The 15,636-nt window shown below is 41.8% G+C and overlaps 1 protein-coding gene across 12 annotated transcripts in view; it reads right to left on the bottom strand.

The window, feature by feature from the left end:
* Positions 1–9,407, bottom strand: part of R3HCC1L (R3H domain and coiled-coil containing 1 like) — a 93,786-nt gene extending 84,379 nt beyond the window's left edge. For 3 of the 12 annotated variants that reach the window (XM_019459057.2, XM_019459059.2, XM_019459063.2), the window contains exon 1: positions 8,979–9,302. The gene's annotated coding sequence lies outside the window, so the exon portion shown is untranslated. The other 9 variants (XM_019459056.2, XM_019459062.2, XM_019459058.2 and 6 more) reach the window with 7 other exon arrangements.
* Between the last annotated feature and the right edge of the window lie 6,229 nt (positions 9,408–15,636).

Here is a 15,636-nt window from a genome sequence, read left to right as displayed (position 1 = left end):
ATTTTTGAGACAGAGAGAGACAGAGCACGAACGGGGGAGGGGCAGAGAGAGAAGGAGACACAGAATCTGAAACAGGCTCCAGGCTCTGAGCTGTCAGCACAGAGCCCGACGCGGGGCTCGAACTCACGGACCATGAGATCATGACCTGAGCCGAAGTCGGACGCTTAACCGACCGAGCCACCCAGGCGCCCCTATGTTCTTTAGTTTTAAAGCACCAGATTTTTTTTAACTAGCACTCAAATGATCTAAAACCTAAAATTTATATTAGCACTTGAACTCATTATCTTTCTCCCTAGGCCTATCTGAGCTCTTTTCCCAATGTCACTATCAATGACACTACAATATACCTGCCTGCTAGGTCCGGCTCAAAACTTTGAGATATTCTGATTCTTTCAAATTTTCCAACCCCATATTTACTGTTCTTCCTCCACGAGCTATCATGTTTTCTGTTTCCACATTACCCCACTACTGCTGTATTGAAATACTCGCCAGCCACTCTCAACTAGAGGTTAGCCCACAAAGCTGCCAGGACAACCATTCTCACTGTTTTCATCATACGACTTTCCCTGGTATTCAGGGAAATACTTGCCCTGGTATTCAGATTGGCAATGGGAAAGCCAGAATTTGAACCCATTTCCTAGGTTCCCACTCAAAGTGAATACAAATTTAAAGATCACTGCCCAGAATATAATTCATGCTAGTTCCAGAAACTGCCAGACACTACTCATAAACATGTTACCTTTCTTTAAAAAAATCAGGATACAAAATTTATATACAATAGCAAGAGATCCCAATTTAAGTGCATCTGTATTACATTAATAGGCATACATAGGAAGGAAATAATCTTAAATGTTAATAGTTACTTCCAGATGGTGAAAATATGGATATATTTTCCAAATCCTCTATAATGAGCACATATTGAATTTATAATAAGAAATACTTAAAAATTAAAACTATATGACATTATGAAGTCAAAGATAAATTCCTTGACATTGAACTCAAGTGTCAGAAGCAAAGAAAAGTTTCAGGCTACCCAAGGAAATAAACAAGAAGCACAGTACAAAAAAGAAACACTACAGCAATAAGTGAAAGAAAAGCAACGTCACATTAACAACAATGGTCGCAGAAACCAAGAGCTACATGGCTCCTGGGGCTTGTTGACTCCAGTACTTAATAAATCATTGGTTCTTACACTAGAAGAGTCAAGAGGCCTAAAAGGTCAATGGAAATTCTGAATGTATTGAAAGATGGTCACACTGAGATTGAAACTGTTATTTGGGATAGTTGTAGAGAATTACACACCACATAAACAAATCAAGACTACTAATTTTCCTTCTGGGTAGTCTCCTAAAATGAAAATGTGAAATGAAAGCACAAAAGTTCTGAAAAGATTCATAGGATAAAAAAATTTAGGACCACTAAATAGGCTATAAATTCATCTTTCCCTGGGACTAGTTTTTTTAATTCCAGTCCAACATCCCTTACCCAAAACACCTGGGGCCAGAGAGGCTTCACAATTCACGAACTTTTTTTATATTTTACAAAGGTTAATATGGTATATATTCCATATGTTACAAAATATTCCAACTAGGGCTTCGGGCAAAACTCTAATTAAACACATTAATATTTGTATGGGAAAAGTATAAATCACTATACTATGTAAAATAAAGACTACAAGTAGCCTGACATCAGTGCAGACTGAATTTTGCTGCCAACAGTTTGCCACAAACTTCTTAAAGACTTCCCATTCTCGTAACAGTTTGAATTTAGGAAACATGGATAAGAAATTATGGACCTGAAACTGGTTACATCTAAGAGGTGGAATTATGCATGGATTTTGTTTCTTTCCTGATATTCCACATATTCAACAGTGAACATGTACCATATTATTTACAAAACAATACTTGAAATTTAAAAAGGGATGTGAAAAAGCCCAAATACAGATACTGACCAACTTGAAGACTGGGTTAAAAAAAGAAGTAAGATCTTGTTCAGATTTCAAAAGCCAAAAAAGTAACTTAAAATAGCTCTGAGTTTAAAAGTTTTTACAAGTTTAGTATAAGTATTTAAAATAAATGAATAAAAATGCTATCAACAGCGGGGGAAATCCTTACTAAGACTCAACAGGAAATTTATGAACTGAAATTCAAAATGTGATAATTGTATTAACTCATTTGTAACTTACTATTTTTCAGTTCAATTAAGTGCTTGTGACAGACTGTCTTTCCCAAAGATGGCACCTATCTCCTGTCCCCAGTCTTTCTTACAATGTGACTTTGACACTTCTCCCGTGAGAAGTGGGTTCAGTGTAACTGCTATTTTTGACTCTGACAAGTTTATGTCACTATGTAACTTCCACGAGTAGGTCCCAAAAGGCAATACAGTTTCTGCGTGGTTCTTTTAGGATGCTCATTCTTAGGAAACAGTCACCACCTTGCTCTCAAGGAGCTCCACTGGTCTATGTGGAGAAACTGTAGGCAGGTGTTCTGTGGGACAGCCACATTAGCCCCCAGACATGAATGCTGACACCTCCAGGAGCCGGCAGGTCACCACCAGCTTTTAATTATAAGTCTTTCCACCTAAAGGTCAGGTAAGCCATCTCCTCACTACCTTGTCTGAATTCAGACAAAATCCACAGCATAATAAAATGGGTATTTTACACCGCTAAGTTTTGGAGTGGCTTGCTACACAAAAAGCTAACCAGAAAAAGCGCCCTTCCCTAGTTCAGTAGCTCCATTCATATGAAACCTATACACGTACGTGCACACATACACTCTAATATCAAGCTTTTCTCAACACTGAAGAAGGTCTAATCTGCCAATGAGAAATTGGACAGACCTGTTTAAATAAGACAGTTTCCACTTGGGAACTCAACAATTCATGTCAAATATATTCTGAGTACCTGACATATGTAGAACACTTTGCTAAATGTTTAAAACACAAAGGTAAATAACATATAGTTATTAATCTAATCTAGAATGGGAGGAAATAAAAACAAGTATACAAATAGTTTACAGAAGTATTTAAGTGCCAAAACTGGTACATAAAGTTAATTCCACCACAGTTAATTTATAAAATCATTTGGACTCATAAAAAGCTTTTTGATTTCTTTAGGAAAGTAGAAGAGCTTTGCAGATGCCTAGAAAAAAAGACTAAAAAAACATATGAAAAATGTGGCCTTCGTTATGTGCTTATAAGGCTGTTTTTTGTTGTTTTAATTCTTTATTTCCCAAGTTTTCTACAGCAACCATGTACCAGATTTATTAAGAAAAAAAATTTTGGGGGGGAGGGGCACCTGGGTGGCTCAGTCAGTTAAGCATCCGACTTGGGCTCTGGTCATGATCTCCAGGTTTGCGAGTTCCAGTCCCCAGACCAGCTCTGTGCTGACAGCTCAGAGCCTAGAGGCTGCTTTGGATTCAATGTCTCCCTCTCTCTCTCTGCCCCTCACCTGCTTTGCACTCGGTCTCTTTCTCTCTCTCTCTCTCAAAAATAAACATTAAAAAAAATTTTTTTAATTAAAAACAACATTTTAAAAAATTTTTAATTTTTTTTAACGTTTATTTTTCTGGGAGAGACACAGCCTGAGCAGGGGAGGAGCAGGGAGAGAGGGTGACACAGAATCTGAAGCAGGCTCCAGGCTCTGAGCTGTCAGCACAGAGCCCGACGTGGGGTTTGAACTCAGGAACTCTGAGATCATAACCTCAGCCCAAGTCAGACGCTTAACAGACTGAGCCACCCAGGTGCCTCAGAAAAAAATGTTTTTTATTTATTTTGAGAGAGAGAGAGAAAGAGCAGCAGGAGCAGGGGAGGGATGGAGAGAGAGAATCCCAAGCAGGCTCTGTGCTGACAGCACATGGAGCCCAATGTGGGGCTTGATATCACAAACCATGAGATTATGACCTGGGCCAAAATCAAGAGTTGGATGCTTTTTTTTTTTTAATTTTTTTAACATTTATTTATTTTTGAGACAGGGAGAGACAGAGCATGAACTGAGGAGGGGCAGAGAGAGAGGGAGACACAGAATCTGAAACAGGCTCCAGGCTCTGAGCCATCAGCCCAGAGCCCGACGCGGGGCTCGAACTCACGGACCGCGAGATCATGACCTGAGCCGAAGTCGGCCGCTTAACCGACTGAGCCACCCAGGTGCCCCAAGAGTTGGATGCTTAACTGACTGAGCCACCCAAGCACTCCAAAAGAAAACAATAGTTTTATTTAATTTTTTAAAAATGTGTTTAAAATACACTATGAAGAGAGTCAAGCAAGAGGTTAATAGATCTGTAACAGAAGCTATTCTGGTGTCAGCATGCCAAATATACAAAATAAATTTAGAATTTAAGGAGAATTTTCAGTAGAATAAAAACTGCATAAACATGTTACTTGTTTGCTATTAATATCTACTTTTCTTCCCTTTCCTTGCTAATTACAAATATTTAGAAGGTCTCCTCAGGTAACAGAAAACAACTACCTCAATAAGCTCTCCATCTCCTGGTCATGCCCTCCCAGATCCCTCCAGCATTCTGTCTCCCTCTCTGCATCTATCGTTTCTAAGGTGGCCCTTCTCTCTACATCTCTGATTATTCTTCTTTCTAACTCTGCCTCAGACTGTCTCTCTCAGTGTTTCTGACTTCCCGTCTCTAGAAGACCCTCATTCTCTGCCTATCATGTGTGTTCTTCTGTTTCCCTCCAGTGCATATGTCTGTGTGTGTGTGCGTGGATAGGTGTTTGTGTTACTCTCATGGACTCTGCCTTTTGGTCAGTTTCTTCCCCACAGCTACCTACCCCATTTCCAAGACATTTCTGTTACCTTTTCCCTCTAATCTTGACAAACTAGCAGGAATGGTATTATTATCCCTATTTTATAGATGATAAGAAAACATATACTGGACTACTGATATAAATTTGAGAGTTTAGGATTTATATCCAAGTGCTTCTCTTCTTTAATACTCTTCTGGTATTCCATGGCAAAAAAAAAAAAAAACTTGAAACAGCCCAACTGCAAGCCAGTATTAACACTACATGTATTCTTTCCTAAGAAGGAAATCTATTAAGGAGTGCCACATACCTTTTGCCTCTGTTTTTGCCTCTGTTTTTGCCTCTGTACCAAGTAAATGGTCAGGAGCTGTCAGAAATCTATACCATTATATTAACAGGTTAACAGTGTTATTTGGGAATCTCACAATACTAGACACCAGACCTGCTGTTTCCAACAGTGCTTCTCTATTTTTATCCCTAGTCTGGAAACAACCATGTTTGACATAAAAAAAAAAAAAAAAAAAAAAAAGATAGAAGAGGGACAACAAATGTTAATAAAACTGAAGAGTGATTCTGAAGAATGGAAAGCTATATAGAAAGCTAGCACGAGACAAGTGAAAAATGCACACCACAGACTGGAAGCAACTGGTCTATGTTTTATTGAGAGAGTAGAAAACCCTCTTCAAATGCAGGCTTACAGCTTGCTGAGCAACACCCTATAACTTCTCTTCTATCTAAAGCTCTGTCAACTGGAATTTTTCCGTAATTCAATAAACTCTTATGACTTACCCAGACTTCATCCATCCTGCTGGGCTCATCAACAAGGAACTCTAAATGTTTTCTCCACTAGCTAAGACCACATTTTCTGATGGGTGGCATAGAAGTAGGGTTCTCTTTCAAGCTACCAATAGCCTAGTTCCATTTCTTTCCACTTCTATAAGTGGGAAGTCTGCAACAAATACAGTTCAACAAGGAAGAAATGTCTAAATTATAATTCAGGTTAATGATTGTCAAAGATCACCCTGTAGGTCCCCAATTTTATACAGAGTGTGAGGGCTAGTCTTATATTTAAACAGGTTTATCATTAAAAATCTATACTTTTATTCTGGCACTAGCTCACTTAACTCTATTATGTCTAATGAGTACATAAGTACTGAATCGACAATATACCAGTTTTATCATTCATTCTGGCGAGCTATTTTGTGAATGGTTAATCTATGGAGCTAATGAGGACAGGGTCACAGATTGGAAAATCTTGGCCAATTAGCTTTGCTGTGTTTCATGGGTTGATGGTTACAGTCAACAACCTTAACCTTGGCTAACAGAAACAAAACAAAACAAAATACACTGATCATGTGAAGTATTAGAGGAATGAATTATAAATGTTTGACCAAAATCAATGATTATCATAAAAATATAATAATAAAATTTTTTAAAGTAATGCTAACATAATCTACCTTTTGCTAAGCCTAGTTAGTATGTGCCTAGTTCAAAAAATCTCTAATCTTTTCAGTCATGCGAGATTGGTTATTATTATCCCTGTTTTACAGATAAGAAAATGAACTCAGAATGATAATATGAACCAAAGTCATAACCTATTAAGTGGTGGAGCCTGAATTCAAACTTTGATTTGACTCCAAAGCTTAGGTTATTTCCACAATACCATATAGTTTCTCAACAGCATGCCTTAGGGACATACGACAATCAACAAAATGTTCTTACTCAGAACTATTCAGCACAGTCATTACTGAGCATATCCACTACGTACACTTAGATGCTAAAGCTGAGAATGAGTTTACCTTCCAAAACTTCTTTAAGCAAAACAGCAAAGATTCTTGTTCTTTAAGAACACAAGCATTTAAAACAAAGGAAAAAATAATACATTATAGCATACAAAGTAATTTTTAATGGAAATGACTATTGTCATAGCTTTGTATAAAAGTCTATAGTGAAAAAATAGTTATCTTGCAGATTCATAACTGGAAGAATGAAATTACCAGGGCAGAGCCAGAGGATACCACATTAAAACAGAGTAAAGGAAACATTTCCTAAAAATCTGAGTCTGCAGGTATCTTGTAGTCAAAACTCATTTGTAGGAATTAAAAATAAATATTTCAATTCTTAACCCTAAGATTTTGCTTTGACCAACAGATCAATTTTCTCTATTAGACTATCCTTCTTGGTTTCTCTCAACTCTCACTCCTTGCAAATGTGTACACCAATGTCACTAAGAGTTTTACCTTAATAAAAAATGAGGTCACCAAGCTCTCTGGAACCTACCCACTAAGCTAACTAACTTTTAGAGTCAAACAGTCTGACTTAAAAAAAAAAAAAAAGAAAAAAGAAAAAAAAAAGGCAGGAATGAGGGGAAGGACCAAAAAATGGCTCTATAAAACTATGTCCTAGTCAATAGTCAATAACTAAGTCATAAACACAGATAATTGTTCTACTACAAGCTACAATGTGCAGACAGAAAACAGCATCCTTACGACAGGTTACAAATGAAGCACCAAAGCACATCCCAAACAACAATCTTTTCACAATAGCATTTTAGAAACCTCTAAAAGTGAAAAATAGCCTAATATAATCTTTATATAAAATACAATTGCTAAGAAACACACTGCAGAATGAGAACTTCTATTTACAGTATTTTGGGGAAAAAAAAGAATCTCAAGAAAATACATTATCTAAATTATCATTTTTTGATCATCATAGTCAACAATTACAATAGCAACAAAGCAATGAGCACTTACTCTATGCACTACTAAGTTTCTTATATTAACATCTCATTTAATCCTTATGAACACCTTGCAAGATAAATGTTATTGTATCTATCCTAGAAACTAGTCATCAGGCTCAGGGGGGTCAACTAATTTGCCAAAAGTCATAAAGTAAGTCACAACACCAGGATTTGAACGCAATTTGTTCAACTTTGTACATTGGACTAATTCTCTGTACCGCCATCCTGTTTTTTTGAACCACATTTAAGCATTTTCCAACCGACGATATCAGTATAAATACAAGTTAGGATTACCTTATTACTGCACCTCCAAACCCTTATATTGATTGTAAAATCCCATTCTCTACAAGGGGAAAAATAAGACAAAAAAGCTACCTGCTTAGAGTCTCAGATCTTAACTGCCAGAAGACTGGAATATGGGCTATTTATATTCTGAATTCTAACTATGAGGAAACAGACTTCTAGCATACATACCTAGGACAGATGAAGATGACCCCAGTATTTCAGCTACTATGCACACAAGGTTAGTGGAACTGTGTTAGAATTAGAGCTAGACTTAGCACCAGAAGTATCTTAAAGGGGGTAAAAAAATACAAGACCTGCTGGAGACAGGCATCAGTTTAGCACAACTGATGAACAGAAAGTGCTGAGATCCTTGTACTTTTGTGGTGAAGGAAGGTTGTAACTGAGCAAAATGGGTTGACAGGCGAGTGTGTTGGGGGTAGGGAAGTGTCCTAACTCTGGGAGACCTTAATTTGCAGATGAAGTTTAAAACGGACTCCACAGGTGACAGGGCCTTCAAGTCACCTCTTCAAGAGGTACATGGCTTAACGTTTGCATGGCTTGTATTCGTTTCCAAAGTCACTTCCCCTTATTTATTAAATCATTTGCTTTTCACAAAGAGCATGGTCATGTTTATAATCGAGTTTCAAAGACATGAACGTGGTTTTAAAATTCAACTGACCTAGACTGGAGACAGGAGGATAAAGTTATATCTGATACATGCTTTCTCCCACGTATCACATATTATCCGCTGACGCCCACAACACTGGAAGGCAGGCAGGCCAAAGACTAGTAGCCCCATTTTTCAGATCTAGAAACCGAGGCTGCGGAAAACGGGTTACAAAAGATCACAAGTCCAGAAAGTGACAGACCTGAGACTCGTCTCAGGACATTAGTCTCCAAACCCTGTGCTTCTTTCCTTTCTCAACTCTGAGAGGCGGCTTTATTGAGTAAAGAAAACTTTTAATAATCGGTCTTGGGGGTTTCCGAGGGCCGCCCAACAAACCAGGAAGTACATCCTCCCGTTCAGACAGCTCACTCCCAGCGCATGCCCATAGCCCGGGGCTCCTGGACAGCCGAGCGGACTCCCTCAAAATGCTCGCAGCCCGGAAATCGCCAGCAGCCCCGGGGTCTTCTCGGGGCGGCCTCTGAGGCCCACAGCCCCGTTGACCCCTGGGGGGATCGCCACGGACCCGCTCAGTACCTGTTGAAACCCGGGAAAGGAATGTCCTCTCCGCAGAGAGTATTTGGGAAGAGGCCCCAAAGCGGGCGCTCAGCCTCTAGGACAGCAAAAGGGCCTCGGGAGGATCCCTGCAACCCAGGGCCCGCAGGGGTCGAAGGGCGGCAGCTTCCCAGTAACCTCCGCCCCAGACGGAGACCCGCCCCGTGAGTCACGTGAGGGGAAAAAAAATACCGGTAACTAACAAAAAGAGAAAGGAAGTCTTGTCCAAAGTGTGTGGGGAGAAGTGGGAGCGACCGGCCCCAGCTAAGGGTGTAGAGGCAGGAAAGGACAGGGACGTGGGGCTGCTCGTTACCGGGCGCGCCGTCGCTCTCCGCTTCCGCCACCTCCTCGAAGCTCTTGCTCTTCCGCTCGCGCCGCTGGGGCGCGCGCCAGGCCTCGACTCCTCCCCCCACCCGCGCCGCGGGGCCTTCTGGGGGCTGTAGTCCCTCCAGGCCGGGGCTGCGCAGGCTGCCTCCCGGTCACGTGGGGGGAGGGCTGGCAGAACTGCAAGGGCGAGAAGGGGTTTGCGCTTCCGTCTGCTCAACCCTCTGGGCTTCGCTTTAGCTATAAACGTGCTCAGACGTCCTCCCGTCCCGCTCTTACACCATCCCGCCTTTTCCGTTAACGGCCAAGTTTTTTTGAAAAAGGCAATATAATCCGTCGTCTCCACTTCCTCCTTCGTGCTCTGCCGTGTAGGTTCTGCTCCCGAAGAAAATGGCAATGTGGCCATCATTATCTTAATTGCCAAACTCACGTGAGGAATTTCCAGGTCTTCTAACTTAACCTTTAGACGCCATTTGAGGCTGTTGGACATTCTTCATCATTTATTTTCTATGTCACTCTCTGGATTTTCTTTCTTCCTCTCATGCCATCCTTCTCAGTCTCCTTCAAGAATTCTTTTTCTAAACCATCTCTTAACTATTAGTAGTGTTCTCCAGAGTTCCTGGCAATGAAGTGAAAGGTGCAGGCCGAGAAACCTGAGCTTCCCAACATCATAAACAACCGCATTTCATCCATGTCCCACAGGCATCTCAAATGTAGCAATTTGTGAAGCAAACCACCCATCCCCTATTGACTAATATTCACTCCAACTTCCAACCTACATTTCTCCTTCTCTTGCTTCCTCTTCCACCCATGCCCACACGGTCACCAAATTTTGTAGAGTCTATCTCCCAAGTATCTCTTGACTCTGCTCTCTCCTCACGACCACTGCCAGGGATTTAACTCAGACCTGCATTATTTCTTGCATTGGCTTCCTTACTGGTCTCAGCACCTCAGCACCTCTAGTCCTCCCTACTGCTGTCTGGCCCAGTTATGCAAATGGAAAATTTAATCATGTCACACTTTTGGTAATATCCCCTAGAGGATCCACTTGATTGAATTTGGGAAGAGGTATGGAGGTGAATCCCTTCCGTAGCTTTTATAAAATGAGAATGCCAGCCGCACTACTCCCCGCCCTCCCTATCCTGTATTGTGGTTGGGAGGTTCAAAGAAAGGAGACTTACAACAGATCTTATTTTAGGGTAGATGCGTATAGGCAAACTTCAAAGATTCCCCAGGTGATTGAATCACTTAACAAGGGTGTTTTTTATTGACTACACCAGGCATTATTCTGGGTACTGAGAAAATACTAGTAAACAAGACAGTCCCTGCCCTTGTGGAGTTTACATTCTCTTGGAAGAGACAGATTTTAATCAAATGATTACATGCCAAAAACAAAACCAACAATAACAACAAAAAACACAATTACCAGCTGCGATAAGAATTGTACAGGAAAAACAATCAGTCCCTTTCCCTTTCTTTCTGACACCTGCTCCAGCCCAGGGTGGGAATCCTCAGCCTATCAAACAAAACCTGTCAGGAGCTAATCTCCTTCCATTCCCTCCCACATACATCTAGATTTACCAGACTGCCTGATCACACTTGCTCACTCACCTTTGCAAAAGCTGTCCCTCTGTTTGGAAAACCCTTTCCCTTCTCCCTGTGCTAACTTCTACCCTAATTCTCCTCTGTTGGACTAACAGCAAACCCAACAGAACACCAGCCACATGGAAGGATTTTCTGAGGATTGAACGGAGTCAGCTGATAACTCTTAGGCAAACAGGGGAGCCAGGAACAGTTGAATGTGGGCTACTGGGCGCAGGGCTACGTTAGCCAATTTAGAAGCACAGGGCCTGAGCCAACACCCATCCTTCAAAACACAGATCACGTGTCACCTCTTCCAGGAAGTGTTTGCCGAGTTCCGCCAAGATGAAATACTGCCTCTTTCCTGGGTATTCATTGCATCCATGCCAACCTCTCTTCCAGTGAAACACTAGACCCAGATCACACCAGGTTTGAAGAGCCAACTGTTAAATATTCGGGAATTTTCCAAGTCAGTTTCTAAAGCATTGGAAGCTTGAAATCAGCAGTGATGGGAGTATTTACACCACCATGGAAATAAGCAAATGACAAATGAGGGCCTTTGGGTTTTGTTTTGTTTTGTTTTCCTTTTTGGAGAGCCAGTTTGCCAGCACATCACTGCCTTTATCATCTCATGCATCTCTACATTGTATCGTGGTGATTACTCCCCTATTACATGAATCCCTTGTAACAGCTTCACTTAGCAAATTTTTATTGTTATTTATTACTATGCACCAGAAACTAGCAAGATGCTGAAGGGATGGGTATACAGTGGAGAACAAAAAAGCCTGGTCCCTACTGTGAAGGAGCTTGCAATCTAGCAGATTAGACAGAAAATAAACAAAGACCTCTACAAATTGAGCTGGGCTGCTTTGTGACAAAACATCCTGGCAATGAATGGTAGTGGACAGAGAATACTACACTACTTTAACAAGGTGCTCCAGGGACACCTCTCTGAGGAGACGATCTTTCTACTGGGCCCCAAAGGGTTAGAAAGAGATGGTCAAGGGGAAAAGTGTTCCAACCAAAGGAATCAGGCTATATACAAGAGAGGTAGGCTGTTTGAAGGACAGAATGGTCAGTTTTACTGGGATGGTGTAATGATTAATTGTATTTGTCAACTTGACTGGGCCACAGGGTGCCTAGATTAAACATTATTTCCAGTTGTGTCTTCAAGGATGTTTCTGGTGAAATTAGCATTTGTTGGACTCAGTAGATTATTCCCTTCTTTAGTGTGGTCAGGCATCATCCCATCTACTAAATCCCTGAATAAAACAAAAATCTGGGGAAGGGAGGATTCATTCCCTCCTTGCCTGTCTGTTGAACTGAGGCCTTGGTCAGTTGGTCTTCACCTGCCCTTGGACTGGGATTCACACCATTAGCTCCCCTGGTTCTCAGGCCTTTGGACTCAGACTAGAATTACACCAGTAGCTTTCCTGGGTCTCCAGCTTGCTGAGGGCAGATTGTGAGACTTCTCAGTCTCTACAATCATAGGAACCAAGTCCTCACAATATAAAAAATATATAAATCTCTTCTATATATACGTATAAGTGTACATATACATAAAAAACATTAGTAGGAGATCTAGATCTCCTGTTTATGTACACATATTTCCATAAATAGGAAATACAAATACAGATGATATATAGTTAGATAGATGGATATCCTATTGGTTCCTAACTCTCTGGAGAACCCTGACTAATTGTGGGTTGAGTGATCCAGACTACAAGATGAGGTCATTGGAACCAGGTATGCATAGCCTTGAGGCCACAGTGAGGACCCTGGGTTAAATTATAAACACAAAAAGGTTCAAACAAGGGGATGATGTTAGCGGATTCATGTGTTGATACAATCACTCTTGGTTTTGTTTGGAGGCAGTGGGAGCCCACTTGTTGCTATAGTCTAGGTGAGAAATCATGAAATGAAATGCTGGCAGTCAAACGAAATGGGTGGATTGGACAGCTATTTTGCAGACTGAGTCAACAGGATTTGCCGATGGATTGAATGTAGGGGACAATGGGCTGGTGAAGAGAAGCGAGGACCCAGGGACAGAGATTGCTCACATTCATCTCCATATCCTCAACCTCTAGAATGGGCCTGGTTCGTAGTAGGTGTTCAATAACCGCGTGTTGAACAATTTTATCCATTCTACATGCTAAGCTCTGTGCCCTATCAATGTCACATTGCTTCGTACAGGGCCTCTCTACCCCATATAGTAACTTTGTGAAAATTAGAAAAAAAAAAAAAAAAAAGGTGCCCCTTCCTACAGGTGCACATAGCCCATCACCAGGGTGTACAGATTGATGAACCTGTAGTCTACATTTCAGCCCCCACTTGCTTTCTCAGCTGGCACCCTTGTGGTATGTGTAGTCTGCACAACCACATACAGCATCTCTGGCCTAACAATCCTGGGAGCTGGTTTTGTGGCATTAAGCCCAGTACTCTTGGAGAGAACTTGGGGTGGAGAGAAAGAAAGCTGCCTGCCTGGGGTCACTGGAGCTGCTGCTGTGACTGAGATTCAAACCTTTGCCCTCTGAATCCCTGTGGGCTCTTTAGCCTTGGAGCCACATTGTCTCTCCCAAATCACTCAGCCCATCAATAAAAGGCTAAATTCAAAATGGTGACTTTGCTTCCTTCAGTTTCTCATGTGTCTGTTACTATTGTTAGACTGTTACACATTTACATAGTATCCAATATGTGCTCAGTGCCTCACAAAATACAATAAAGGAACATGAAACCAAAGGGTCTTGATTTTTTTACGAACAGAATAAATAAGGAATGGCTGGTTTAAAGGGCCCTTAGCTCTTGGATTAAAATGCACTGTGGTGTATTGGTTTAAGGTGATACCGTAAACAATACAGAAAAAAAAATGCCTGTGTGCAAGCTGTTTCTCCTTTGCGTCCAGGACCAGGAGTGGGAGGATACCAGAGCAGCTGGCTTCAGAAATGCAAACTAGGGAAAAGGTCAAGGACCTAAGGAAGAGAAGGAAACACCCGGAGAGGAGAAAAGGATTGTCCCTTCAGTAAATAACAGCACTTAATATATAACAAGTGCTTAACGTGTGCCAGATGTGCTAAGCCCTTTACGCGTCCGGTGTGAGTCAATCTTCACACAACCCTACAAGGTACCTTCTATTATTACTGTTAGGCAGGAAGCTAGGCATGAGTGACAGGACAATGGACCTTAGATGTCCTGATGGCGGGCCCCAACCTAGGGGCAGCCCAGGGACCACCCCATTCCACCCCTCTAGCAGTTGGTTGGGGTTACAGCACCTCGGCAGAGGAAGAGTTAAGTTTGTTGGGCTCCTTGCACTTGTGCAGAAACAGCAGCCTTGTTCTTATTTGACCTCTGTCTCTAGAATAGAAATAATGTTGTGGTTTCCTACACCCTGCGGGTATTTTGAGTGCATCTTGGGAAAGGACATGCATGGTTGGCTAATTATTACATAATCCAGGCCTGTCACTCAGATGTTGCCACCCTAGGACCCCCCCCCCCCCAAAATATTGATATAAGCCCACACCTCGGAGTTCCTAGGGGCCTCTGTCTCTCCTGACTGGCCCACTCCTCCCTTGAAGTGTACTTGAATAAAACTTGGCTCTGCTTTACCTTCATTTCACTGTCCTGTAATTCTTTCCAGTGGCAGCAAAAAGAACCAAGGCTTCTTTCCTTTTCCATCTAACTCTGGGGAACAGCACCATCATCTTACACTGGAGGAAGCTGAGGCCCAAAGCTATGCAGCTAATATGTGACAAATCTGAGGTTTAAACCAAGACAGTCTGGCTCTTGAGTCTGAGCTCTCCACCACTAAATTACACTGCCTCTCATACAGATGTTCCTGATGCCAGGTCCCTCGTGTCAGTAGCATGACCCTTTGAAGTCCTCGGATATCTGGTTCTCAGACCCAGCGATCCCCTGTTGCCTGTCTGCTCAACATTTAGGGCATGGTCATCTCCAGCCGAGCAGTCCATTTGGACAGTTTGAACAACGCATATGTGAGAAAAATTCTGCTGGGGGGACATTTCACAGTCTCCCTGGAGTTTCAATATCCTCCCAAGAGAATACCATAATTACTCATATGATATGAAAGATAGAAGAGAAAATGTTCTCAGGAGAGAGGGAGTAAATTAGTCTATCCCTTGGAAACGTGGGCCTGATTGGTACCTCCTAACGTCTGAATTCTTTCCTTTGGTGACTTTCAGCCAATAAGTACAGAAGGACCCGAATGTTACTGGGGTTTTGGGTACTTGGATCTTGCCCTCATGACTAGTATCAGTAAATGCTACTACTATCTAGAATTGTATGGATATTAAGCATCAAGTGGAGCAAGGATGAGACTTTTTAGGTAAATAGGAGGACATGGTGTCAACAGACAGCTCCCACTTCATTCATGAAGAAGAGCAGAATAGCAAACACTGATGTGCAGCAGGGACTCCAAACCCCCAAAGCCTAAGTTAGGAGCCCAGAAAACTCTCCCTCAACTCTTCAGCTCTGATCAAAGCCACCTTACAAAAGGTACGGATGGCAGCAGTTGTTGTTTTGGTTGCCTCTCTAGGCTGTGATGTCACAGCATCTGATGCTATTATCCAACTGTGGCTGTGCCAGCGCGTGCACACACGCACACGCACACACACACACGCACACACAACCTCACAATTAGCTTTCCAGCACCAGGGCTATTCTATCTGCCCCCTGATCTCAAGGTTTGTATGGCTAAACTATCCAATGCCATAGTGCCCAC

The sequence above is a fragment of the Panthera pardus genome, unplaced genomic scaffold (assembly GCF_024362965.1).
Source record: "Panthera pardus isolate Hobbes unplaced genomic scaffold, ASM2436296v1 HiC_scaffold_22, whole genome shotgun sequence".
Classification (NCBI taxonomy): Eukaryota; Metazoa; Chordata; class Mammalia; order Carnivora; family Felidae; genus Panthera; species Panthera pardus.
The sequence above is the reverse complement of the archived record's forward strand: the minus strand, read 5'-3'. Positions and strand labels throughout refer to the sequence as shown.